General features: G+C 34.9%; 1 pseudogene; it reads right to left on the bottom strand.

Moving 5' to 3' along the window:
- Positions 1-8,413: 8,413 nt before the first annotated feature.
- On the bottom strand, positions 8,414-13,485 carry LOC147075535 (toll-like receptor Tollo pseudogene; annotated as a pseudogene).
- Positions 13,486-13,712: the final 227 nt, after the last annotated feature.

Genomic DNA, 13,712 nt, shown 5'->3' with positions numbered 1-13,712 from the left:
CGTCTCGCAATCATTTCCAAATCTCGATCAGTTACACGCGGACGGGTAGATACGTCATAATAATACACAATAGACAGAGCCGAACTTTGAATGGAGCATTAGAATATATCGTTTTGCTTTGTTGCCTCTTTATAAGTAAGTAATTAATTCGTGGGTCGGGATGTGAAGTCAGATAAGTCACAAATTGTCATTTTGAGATATAGCAAAAACAAACTTCAAAAAATTCCCCACATTCCCCTAATTATAGTTATGTTTTTTTATGAGTAACAAATCAAAGTACATGTAATTGGCTTTCAATTATATGTCCTAGAAGTATTCTAACTATTTTGTTTCATTAAAATTTAATTGGTTAAAAAAAGGGAATTCACTTATCTGGATTTGCACAAAAAATGATTGACTTACCTTACTACGCACAAAGTAATATTATTATTTTTTCATGTAAATCCGACTAATATTAGCAATAAAACACACATTTTATACATAAATCTTATTGGTTTATTGAACAAAATATTATATGAATTTAAAATTAGAATTTTTATAACTTATTTTTACTTTAATGTTATTTAAGTAGTGAAAAGGCACACACACCTGAATATTATAAAGGTTCATCGTTATCATTAAACTTCAGTACGGATTTCTTCAATTGTATCAGGTTAAATATCCCTGACTGTCTCAGATGTCTCAAGTGACTCATAAAATTCTCTATATTAAGGTGAAATGTATGGAAGTAAGTCTATCAAATCTTTCGTCTTGTCTCGTCTTATGTATAAAATTTGTTAAAATGCAGCCGTCTCGTCGAGAGTTCTTTTAAATTTCACTATTCCCGGTTCGTGTTTGTTGAATTAAAGCCACTTAACATCTCTCCAAACAAACTTATTCCCATTTGTGTCTATACGATACGAGTAGTTAAAACAATCTGCACGAGTTATTTCAGTGACTTGAAAAGGATTTTTCTTTGCAGTCTCGCATATTGATTTGGCCCAATCATGAGGATGTTCGATCGTTCCACCAAATGTCTTTTTTTTCTTCTCAATTATGCGATGGTCACTATCGCACTCCATATGTGTGTGGCCAGGGACAAAATTTTTTTAATCAATTTTGTTTCAAGTCTCAGAATGTTTCACTGCTATCATGCACATTACAGCTACGTGGCTATTTTTGTTTTGACCCGCACATCTATCGGAATACATGATCACATGCTTAATATTATCATGTATCTCCTTGGTTAAGTATTTGAACAGGCATGCAGCGATATCGTTAGCTTCTCTATTAGCAAGAGCTCATGGCATACAAAGCAATATCCCTGGTTATTATCACAATCATGCACTGTCAAAATGTCGTTTGTAAAAAGCCAGGGAACTTTCAACAACTGGTGTGGGCATACATTGCTGCATGTCAAATGTTACAATTTGGCAAGAGGAATCTTGCAAGTACTCTTTATGACAACTCTTAGCTGAATATGCAAAGTCAGCTTCGTCATGATATGATGCTCTTTCAATTCCTCACGATTTTTATTTCTTTCTTCATCATCGGTGGAATTCTTAATTTGTATATATGTACATAAGTTTATCGCATTTCTGGCAAATATCCTTATTTAGCCGTTTGAATGTTAAGTTCATGCCATGGAATATTTCTGCGTATAAACGAATATTGATGGGATTACAGCTAATACTCTTCAAATATTGAGAATACATCACAGTTATTGTCAAATGTGGCGGTAAGTATTTTCTGACAGTCACATAATATGTGTCTTTGCTATTTGCCTATCTTGTTCGCTATCTTTGTTTTTAGGGATATTTTTCCTCTTGCATCTTCTTGAATGAGTATACCGGAAGCAGTCGCACGTTTTTTTCAAAACATGTTCAAAAAATTGTGACTTTCACTTAATGCTTTTAATGTACAACCTTTACAAATTGGTTTCCGTAACAGTACAACAGTCAAGTAATATTGAACTGTTACTTGGCGAAAATGATGTTTTCCTGGTTCGCTTTGTCTGATACGACTTTTTTCCATATTCATAACTTTCATTATAGGTACCTACATTGTAACTTTTGCCAGTAATTCGTGCAACTTCTTTATCATTTCTGGAGGCTTTTGTATCATTCTTTAAGTTACGTTTTTGGTGATTATTTCTTCTGAATCGAGAACGAGGGTCATAGCTTAAAATAACGTTGTGATGTGTAATCGTGGAAGCATTATTTAAGCATGAAGGGTGTGGTACTTCAATGTTGGTAAATTAAACTAATAATTCTTGAATATTAAAATCAGGATGTTTTATGCTACCATATGAATCGTCAACATACAAGTTATTGGAGTATGTGGTTGAACCTAGAAGCAAGATTATTTGTTTGGATATTGTTTACGTGTTTTTAGAGTTAAATAAATCAAATTCGATAAATTTGGTATATTTTTTATAATATACTAATAATACACATACTTATTTATATAAGTCATAATTTATTAAAATATGACTATTTTACTAACGTTCTGTTGTTATTTTTTTTTCAAAATTTCTCAAAATATCTTAAAAAATTCGTTAGATTCACCAAGATCAACATGGAGTAGGTATGACGTTTGAAGATAAGCCAACCATGAGTAGTAAGGTAAGTCACACAAAACGTTGACTTATCTGACTACTCATGTGACTTAACTGTGTACACACCCCGTAAAATAAAAAATATGTTTTGACTGAAAATGCATCTCGCTAATGGTGAGACGTACGACTTATCTGACTACACAGAACGAAAGATTTTTTTTTTTTAGTATAGTGGCATTCATATCTCATTTTTGCTGTTTTGTGACTTACCTGACTACACATCCCGACCCACGAATTTTACTCTCCATTTTTTCTGAGGTTGATTTTAAAATAATAACCTTACATTAATGTTCAATAGGTACTAAGCGGAGAGATGAGGCATGGAATTATAAAAATACTTGCCACAACATAACTAAATGAGAACATATAAGTTTATTGGTAAATATAATAATCTAACCTACTCTTCATCATGGGGGGGGGGGAGATATTGAGTTGGTGTATTTGAGACAATTTTAATCGAAATCGGAATAAAAAAATACGATGGAGACAACTAAATGTATTTTTAAGAAATATCTAAGGATAATCACGAAAAAAATATCTAGGTACTTAAGTATCACATAACAATATATTAACTTCTAACAATCTAACTAAATATTCATAGTTTATTAAAAAAATATACTTAATGTAAGTTAACCTTTTAATAAAAAAGACTTTTTTTAGACATACGCAGGTATTGAATTATTAACAATTTTAAATATATCTACAACTATGCATTTATTTGATTTTTCGTAATTTCGTCACTAGAAATATTTTCTAGTACTGGTACTACCTACATAATATTATTAAACTAAGGTGCCGGACGATATACAGAAAACCGTTATCCCGAATAGGTAGTTGCATTTTATATAGGTATCCTCTATAAATATGCAAAATGCACAAGATAATAATAATTACAAAGCCAAATTAGGTAAGCAACTTACAAATGATTATTGAGTTACTTAATATCTAACTATCTCTTATAATGGTTTGTTTCGTTACCTACTGAGGATGGTGATTACCGAGTTAAGTAGATAATATCATGAACTTATAATTACATAATATCTAAATTATCTGAATTATATATACCTACTAGTAGGTACCTAACTAGGTTATCCCTTAGATCCAATGTGACATTGTAATTAATTATTGAATTCATTATTTTACCTTATTAAAAGTGGAAATATCTAAGTTTTAGTTTTCGGCTTTCGGAATGTCGATCCGGACCCATTACACTCATCCACAATACTAAAATCCAAAAGGTTTAAACCTGTATTATAATAGTGCATGTAGATTTTTGTTAGTTTTAGAGGGCATGTTTTACATTTTTGGCGAGATACACAGGTAGGTATCGATCGATAGCATTCTCCTCTTAACAAATTTAAGCTCAAGTACCAACGATCAAAAGATCGAACAAAGACCCCAATAAAGGGGTAAAGACAAACCCATACGATTAAAAATTGTTAAGGGCCAATTTAAATGCAGTTATTTGTCCTGCGGAACGATTTATGTAGAAGCGTAGTGTGCGTTTGTATGGATACAAACATCCAGATTGAGCGATGTATATTAAAATATTGCATGAGTTTAGTTTATATTTAATAAATTTGTATACTTATATTATTTATTAAAAGAAAAAAACATATTATTATTCAACTAGTCAATATGAAATAATAAATCAAATCACCAGATTTCTTGTTGTTTTAATACCTACCTATCTACATTATGAAAATATCACAAATATAATCAGTATACCAGGTGGTAGGTAGATTTTTCCCCGAAAATTGATTAAATTTAATGCCAGTTCCCCCTATTTAAAGAAGAGAAAGGGGATGAGGTGGTGAAGAGAGACATATTGAGGTCTACTGAAATACAAATATTCTCTAATTTTTCGAAAAATCGCAATAACGTGAATAAGGTAAGTAGTTAGATATCGATAACGGTTATCACTGTGTACTTACATAGGTAGTTACATAAAATATAGGTACTTAGGTATATAATCTTTCTGATAATTCTCCTATATTAGGTAATAGAATGTTTACATAAGTAACAGAAAGATTAGTGCACTAAAATACGTCTGCTGTTTACCGATTCCTAACAAAAAATAATGAATCGTGCCAACCCCTAACAGAGGTCAGCCACACTCTGTAACAGTCCGATGAAGCTGCATTCGTACCAATCACAGAGAATCTTAAACCACGAGATGCGGCGTCTTTTCTTGCAAAATCAAGATAATACTTTTTAGTAAAAAGATATTCAAATTAATTATACATATCTACCTACCTTTATATCACATAAAACTACTTAGATATATATTTAAATGTATACAACCCAAACAACATGTGAATTTGCCAGACGTGGCATTTGTCCCCGCGACTCATTATTGTAGAGACGGGTGCCTCGCATCTATTTCATCGGAGGCATAGTAAATAATAATATGTAGATATTATACCTGCGCCTATAATAATTATTATAATATAAGTAATATCGTTAAATATAAAATCGTTCATACAAAAATCTTATAAAGTACATACATATATTTAAATACTAAGTATGCATCCAGATCTACGTGATCGCAGCCGTGACTATTATTCTGGGTCAGAATCGTTTCCTCGCGTCAAGATTATCAGCCACCACCAACGAGGGATGTAAGACTTGTCAATGCGCTCTCCAAAGACATATTCATTTTCAGTGATGTGTATTTTGTTTTTGAAATTTTATTGTTTGTTTATGTTTTTTATTTTTTTTTCTTCTCTCTTGCGAGATTATTTATATTTCCTATACAAGTACCTACTTATATATTTTTATTTAAGTAACTTTTTTTGATTAGAACCAGCTTTTTTTCAATTTATATCTCATGTTGTGGACGTCATACAATATTTAATTTTTTTAAATAAAATGATCAGATCAAAAAAGGTTACAAATATTTAGTAGATGGGTATTTTTAAAAACATGTTAAGATTTAAGATTATTTGTATTATTATAAGCGACAACCAAAAATCTTTTCCGGTATAAATAATATTTTAGATGCCTGGGTTCCTATGTGTAAAAATCATTAAACTTACAAACTTATTTTAATTTATAAAATATATTAATTCAGTCGGTTGATAAAAAAAAACACTATTCTACCCTATAATAGTTGCACACCTGCGTTTATAATACTAACACATTCATATTTGACAAATTTCCTCCGCATATTATGCAATTAATTGAGAATATCCTCTTGTAGTAGACGAAATCAGTCCTGATAATTATTAAAGTATGTAATATAAGTATAAGTAGATATTATAATGATACTATGTTTTTGTATTTCATTTAAATTTAGAAATAGGTATAAGTATGTGTATATTATTATGATAAATATATTATATTCTCAAACCCACTACACTCAGTACTATTGAATGTCTCCCATGCGACAATTTTATTATTACAACCCAATAAAATTGTTCTGTTACTCTATGGTCAGACACCTCGTGTGCAGTCAAAAGTGAAAATGTATTATGAAATAAATAGAGATATATAAAAAGTCACAGAGGAAAGGCAATTTTAAAAATAAATATTTTTAATAGTTACATACCTACTGTAGGTATTTATCATTCACCTGTTAGGAATCATCGCGTGATATGAAAGCAACGGATGCAGTCTCCGGTAGGCCGGTGGAATTTCAAATTAAAACCGAACACGTGGTGGGTGGAGTCGCAGAACGATGCATCTCTATATTCAAGAATTAAAATGAATAAAAATAATAATCGTATTTATTTGGTTTACGTTGCCCACTTTCACCGAAATGGCCCGCCCGCCCGCCTGACGAAACCCAGCCATTGCTCTTAATGATATTAATTTTAATAATTCAATTTGATTATGTTTTTAGTTGAGATATCACAGATGACGTGAGTACCTATCCCTTTCTTGAAATAATTTCCTAAATGTTTATAAAATTTCGGAGACACCTTCCCTTCAATAATAATAATATATTCATCGATGAATTGCAAAATAATTAACTTAAAAAAAATGATAGATATTCTTTATTTATATTATGACAGTCTTTTAGACAAATTTTTGGTTATTAATGTTTAGATATCGAATTAGGTACATTTCTATTGTAAGTATACCAACTGTAGGTAACTATATGTACTTAAGACATCTACTAATAGATTAATATGTACCATGGAACCACCACACCAAAATACCTATTTTATTCTATAATACTTTTATTCTACTACCACACCAAAATACTTATTTTTTTCCTTAAAATATCGCAAGCATTTTCCTTTGAACTTATTATCAAATGTCAGCTAAATTCATTCCTTGATCAATTTACCAATGAACCAATACGGTTTCGTTTGTTGATATTTTAGCTGGTGAAAGACGATGTACCTAAGCGAAATAAAATATTATTATTATGGTGAAAGCCTGCTTAAAGTCACTTTATTTTATAAAATAGAAAAACGTGGACATAAGCTGTTTCTTAGGAGTTGAACTAGGAACCTACTTACATATTAAATAAAATAGTTCATTGGTTCTTTAGTTGAAAGATTATCTTACAGGCTACCTATTCCATTTATATAACATTGTGTAGGTAGGTACTTAAAGTCTTGCCTGAAAAATTTGTTACTAACAAGTTATTGATGTAAACTTAAACTATGTATCAACTATATTGAAAGTCACGGAAAAATGATAAAAATTCTTTCTTAATGTAAAAAACTTTAGACGAAAAACTCTGACAAACCATGAATGATAAGTATACAGGTACTTAAATTGTATAACAAATACTTTAGTTAAAGCACATGCGTAAGTACCTATCTATCTCAGGATATAGTTGTAAATAAATAACCATAATTTGCAGAATAAGTTAAAGAGTTTCCTAAAGTATGATAGTAAAAAAAAGTGGATGTAAAATTTAGGTATTAAAAAAAATGTGGATGGCTTTGATAACTAAAATAACATTTTACAAAATATAATGGGGGTGTGTAATGCCTATCTATTTATGTATGTATCATTGTACTATAATTAAGGTACTGCTGATATATTTACCTAATAATAATTCCAAATGCATAAGAACATGTTTGTACAAATAAATACATATTTAAGTAATGTTTTTCTCGCAATAAAAAATAAAACACAAAAGATATATTCGTAAGCGTTTAATGCAAAAATATTTATCGCATGACTCATCAATTAATATAATAAATTAATTCCTAAATTATATACAAAAAGGATATTAATAATAAACAATTTATCAATATCAATACAAGCAAACATTTTGACTAGTTTCGACAGTCCAGCTTATCAAACAATATATTAAAAAATATAATATATATGACCGACCAATTTTAACAACCATTCCTTACAATCCATCAATATAAATTATTATAATAAACCATATTAAGTTTTTCACATGTATAGGAATCGCAATTAGAATGTATCCAATAATTTTATTGTATTTATATATATTTTTTTCCAACGCACAATAAGTAGGTTTACGTAGGTACTACTACTATGCAATTGTGTTTAAACATATTGACAATATGTCAATAGGTCAACAAATTAATACAACAATGCCTAGAATAATAAGCATAAAACAATCAAAATGGAATTTTCTGCAAATTTAGCAATTGAATGAAATGACACAGGGCTGCAATAAAGTGTAACGAAAAATGTATTGTCAACCTATTGAAATGTTTTAATATTTTTCTAATACTAGTTGGATACTATAATATAATCAGTAGGTATTATCACTTACACGAGTAAAGAATATCACTTCATATTATAATTTATTATTATTTTACAGAGAAAATTGGTAATAATATTCGTTTGCTTAGGCAATAATTCGTGGTCGATTAAGTATTTTTATTATTTAAATACGATTGATTAATAGTGGAAATGTGTCTGAATAAAATAAAATATTTACAATAGAAAAAAGATTTACATCAGTTTTTTTATACACGAAAACGTCAAAATTCATGATGTCACGTTGGGACATAAAATATATTAGGTAAGTAATAATCGAGTGAGCATTCACTTGCTTGCTTTACATACTTCTATTTTTCATAGTTAGTTTCATTGTTCAACTATTAACATTAACATTATTATAGACAATTAACATGCATACATCATTTACATTTACATAATACAAACATTTGAATAAATTCAGTCATGAAATAAAAATATTGATATTTATCCATGTCATTAGTTAAAAAATATGCATCCCCATAAACACGAAGTATGTTTGTTTAGTTAGAATTCAATTGAATTGTGTTAACAGATTAAAATGATCTTTCCAAAAACACGATTTTAAAAGATTAGAATTTATGTAATGTCAAGAATGAATAACCCCTAAGCACGGATCAATATTAATTAATTTCACTGAAAATTATTAGTCCCAACGTAATCCATGATAAAGGAACATAATATTATTTTTCAATGGATTGTTATTTTACACGAAATAGGTTTTCCTTGTTGCCGCGTGATGGGGTGCTGGCGGGGGTGGGCAAGGTGCACACGGGACACAAGGGCGGCAAGCCTCCCTTCGCAGAGGGTGTTCTTCCCTGCTGTCGATACTCGCGTAGCTGTGCTCCAGAGGGCCAGACCCCTCGGAGCATCCCTCGTCCTCCGACCCCAGGCCAGACACGTAAGTGGATTGTGTCGGACTCGGGGTGTTCACCCCGGGACTTCCGGGACCTACCGCGGCCGCACCGCCGTAATATTTATACCAAGTATCGTGACAAGTAGGTGAAGCCGTGTACCTCATATTAACGTTTTTAGCACCTTCAGCGTTCACAACACTTTTGAGATTATTAACACCGTGAAGCGTTCGATCCGGGGATTTGACTCTCACGTCGGGCAAGCGAAAATTTAGTTTCTCCCAACAATTTCTTTCGCCCCACACAATCACAGTGCACGTTTTCAGTAAAACCTTTAAATCCGGATCCAAATCTAAAGCACTGAGATCCGTCGTAACTATGAATATTATCTTTTGCCGCCTGTGTCTGGCGTTGATCGAATTTATTCCACTTTGCAAGGCGGCTTTGAACTCCGGCTTGTACCACTCGCTCTGAAGGAAACTTATCGAAAGCACTATAATCAGTCTTTTAGAATTTTCTACACCGTGTACTATTCCTTCGTCCGAACATCTATCTCCGATTTGCAAATCGCGGTGATGCAAACAGAGTGAGTGTCCGGTCTGCTCCAATTCGGTGGCGATCGCTCTGGTCACGAAATCGTCGTCCCGAATACTATACACAATATAAGCATCGTAATTTCTATCTTTATAGTCATTTAAATCTTTAGCCGAACACGTGAACACTCTCACGCCATATTTAGAATGCACCCAAAGTCTGAATTCTTCGCGAAACATAAACAAAAGTGCACAAATTAGTAAAATTACAATTGCCACTATTAGCACAACGGCGAGATAAGGAATGTAGTTTTCAGATAATTTTGAAGAGTCTATGAATAAGTGTCTTTGAGTCACGGATCCGACGGTGGATTCTTCGGCCTCCCGCTTGCACTGTTGGATGATGGACGCGATGGTGCCGTTGGCGGAGAGGCCGTCGGATCGCCGGCACAGTAATTTATTGGCGTCCTCCGAATGGGCGACGAGCCATTGCTCCAGCTCGTCGATGGTACTACAATCGCAACGCCACTCGTTCCCCTTCAGAGACACTTTCGTTTGAACTGCCGCATCGTTTAATATCTTCCACGGTACAAAATCGACAATGCCGTTATTATCCAATTTGAGTATGTCCAGAGACGCCAGAGCGGAGAACGTTTCATTTTGTATTGTCTTTATTTTATTATGTTCCAAATGCAAAATATTCAAATTAGTAAGTTTTCTAAACTCCATACCGTCGAGTCTGTCCAAATTATTATTTTCTAAATGTAGCACTCTTAAACTGTCGATTCCGTTGAATGTTCTATTGTGTATAGAGTTTATATTGCTGTTATTCAGATACAATGTCTGGAGTTTCTTCTTGCCGATGAAAACGTGATTTCCCAACTCTCCGAGGTTATTGCCGTCGAGGTATATTTCGGTAGCGTCCATCGGAATTCTTTCAGGTACTTTATCGAATCCGGCACTCGAACAATCGACGACATTTGAACTCCACGTCACGTCGTGGTAGCAGGAACATTTATCCGGACAAGTCATTTCGCAATCGCAAGCGTCAAAATCACAGCAATGGCACAGCGCGAAGCAGTGCGTTTCATACGGGCACAAAAACTGAGAAGGTTTCAAGTCCAACAGGAAATCATTCACCTTTCCTCTGGAATGTGCGAGCGAACATGTGACTATATCCAGGTCCATCGCTCTAGGATGCTGTCTGAGATTACTCATATGATTTATTCTCTGGAGCCATTCCATCGTACAATCGCAGTGAAAAGGGTTACCTCCGATATAAAATTCAGGTAGTGCTTTTTCATCGGAAACAGGCGTAAGAGCGAACGCCCCTACGTCCAATGTTCTCAATTTGTTCCCATATAATACGACCTTTTCCAAATTTGGTTTATGTAAAAATGTTCCTGCGTTCACTCGATTAATTTGATTGTCATTCAAGAAAAGCACTTCAATACTGTTCGGCAACGACGATTCATCGATACTTGTTAATAAATTATAACTTACATCCAACATTTTAATGTTTACATTCGTCTTGAGATCAAAATAATTATCTAGTTTTTGTATCCGATTTTGATGCATATCCAACCATTCTAGTTTTGCAGGCAGATGACTATAGTCGAACCACATCAAATTATTATCAGAAATATTCAGCCAACCGAGTGTTTCCATATTAGTGAAAACTCCTCGCACGTCTGTGAGCCGATTTCCGTCGAGTCGAATTGCTCGTATTGCCGAATTCGCTTCAAAAGCACTCTGGTCTATATGTTGAATTTTATTAGATGCCAAATTTAATATTTGCAAAGATGGAATCGTAATAAAAGCATCTTTTGTAATATTTACTATACTGTTATCTACTAATCTCAGTCCAAACAAGCCGTCGAGTCCTTCAAATAGAGAACTTTCAACAAATGTGATATTATTCTTTCCGAGATCCAACGATTTCAGAAATCGTAAACTTTTAACGGCCGCCGGAACTTCTTTGAGAAAATTTCCACTGAGACCGAGATCGTGCAATTTCGTTATGTTCTCAAAAGACCGCGGCTGTATGCTTTCAATAATATTGTCATCTAAAAACAGCTGACTCAGTACATACAAATTTGAAAAATGGTGACTATCCACGTGCGTCAACCTGTTGTGCGCCAACGACAGGGAATGGATATTTTTTAAGTTGGAAAATGCGCCCTCGGATACTCTCGATATTTTGTTATGTTCCAAGCTCAGAAATTGAAGATTGTACAAATCTTGAAATAGAAGCGAATCGATTTTAGATATTTTGTTGTGCGATAGATTTAAGACGATCAATCTGACCAGACCGGAAAAAGTATCCCGGTTCACCCATTCGCTCGTGAGATCGTTCTGAGATAAGTCCAAGATCTGCAGCTGATCGAGACCCTCGAGAAGCCCGGGCGCCAGAACGCTGATCGAGTTGTTATTCAGGTATACTTGTTTTATCTCTCGCGACGATTGAAACATTTCCGGCGGAAGCGCCACAAGGCTGTTGCTCGAGAGGTTCATGACCTGGAGAGTGCTGAGCCCCACGAACGCTCTGTCGGCGACGGAAGATATCGCGTTGTCCTGCAGGAATAAGTTTTGAAGTGAGCGCAAGCTAGACAGGCCGTTATCTGGGAGAGTTATGATATCGTTGCGGGAAATATCTAGCGTTTCCAGCGCCGTGTTGCACGACTTCCCCGGGGCGGTGGGACCGTCTCCCCAGTCGGAGAATCCCATCTGCGATATGTCTTGCAACCTATTCGAAGTTAAATTGAGTTCCTTCAGGCTGAACAGCGGGCAGAATACTTCAGTCGGCAGAGTCCAGATATTATTGTCGCCGAGATCGAGAGTCCGCAGTTCAGAGAGACCGTTGAAGCTCTCTCTGTGAAACTCCATCGACATTGCGGACCAATCCGTATTGTGCGTGCGCAATGACAATCCGCGCAACTCTCGTAGAGGCGATAAGACGGACGCCGGAATGTAGCGTATCTTGCAAAACTCAATGCTGAGTTCTTTGAGCTTTTTCAATTGACTGAGAAAGCCCGGGGTGTCATCCGAGCGTTTGCCGATCTCCAGGGAACTTTCGAAGAAAAGCACATCACTACATTCCAACGACAGCGACGATACTTTTTCAGCTTGAGACGGCGGTAGGTCCGCCAAGAGGGCGGACGCCCCGGCGACCGTTCTGAGTCGACAGGACAGCGCCAGAGGCCCGTCGGGACCTGTCGTCCTTCTCCAGGCGCAGTGCCTCGGAGCTCCTTCCGCAGGGCGCGCCATGGCCCTGGCGCTGACGCCGCCCGCAGCACAGAGTAGCATGACCAAAGCGGGTAACATATTGATGGAATACCACGGCGGTCACCTTTCCGAGCGTAAAAAACTCGCACTGACGTAACTGTTGTTCCCACGGTACAACCACGTCAACATTGCACTCCGACGACAACAAACAACTTTTTGTCTCACAAACTCAACACGGAAGCACAGAGCATCTCTTTACACAGATGGAACTCATCTTAAACGACTGTCAGAATGACAATAATTCTTAAACTAAAAGTTTTCATTTACAACTCAGTTCATTTTATCACTAAACCTTATTATCAGCTTCAACAAAAAGTTTTAGATTTTAGGTACACTTATCCATTATTGATACCACTATATGTAAAGATCCAACATAAAATTGACCATGATTATTAAAGCGCAATGTTATTACATATTTCCGAAAAACTTTCTTAGCTTCCACACGTATTTCAAACTCAACTAGTAAACTTTAAGTTCCGCTAACTGACATTCAAATAATATCAACCGCTCTCTTTAGTCGTTGAGAGCAGACTAACCTGAATGCGGTGAGATGCGAGGTGCGTTGATGGCTCCTACCCCCTCTCCAGCTTATTTCGGGCGGGGTGGGAGGTACCCATCCCCTCCACAGAGGTCGCAACAAGTTGCCGCGCCAGGGATGTAGCTTGGCTTTGTTTATTTCTCAAACGTTTATGAGTCTGCGGTGAAAGATGTTGCGTGCGTAAGATGGTCGTACAATCATCA

Source organism: Rhyacophila brunnea, unplaced genomic scaffold (genome assembly GCF_057557595.1).
Source record: "Rhyacophila brunnea isolate RB1 unplaced genomic scaffold, BYU_Rbru_1.0 scaffold_14, whole genome shotgun sequence".
Classification (NCBI taxonomy): domain Eukaryota; kingdom Metazoa; phylum Arthropoda; class Insecta; order Trichoptera; family Rhyacophilidae; genus Rhyacophila; species Rhyacophila brunnea.
The sequence above is the reverse complement of the archived record's forward strand: the minus strand, read 5'-3'. Positions and strand labels throughout refer to the sequence as shown.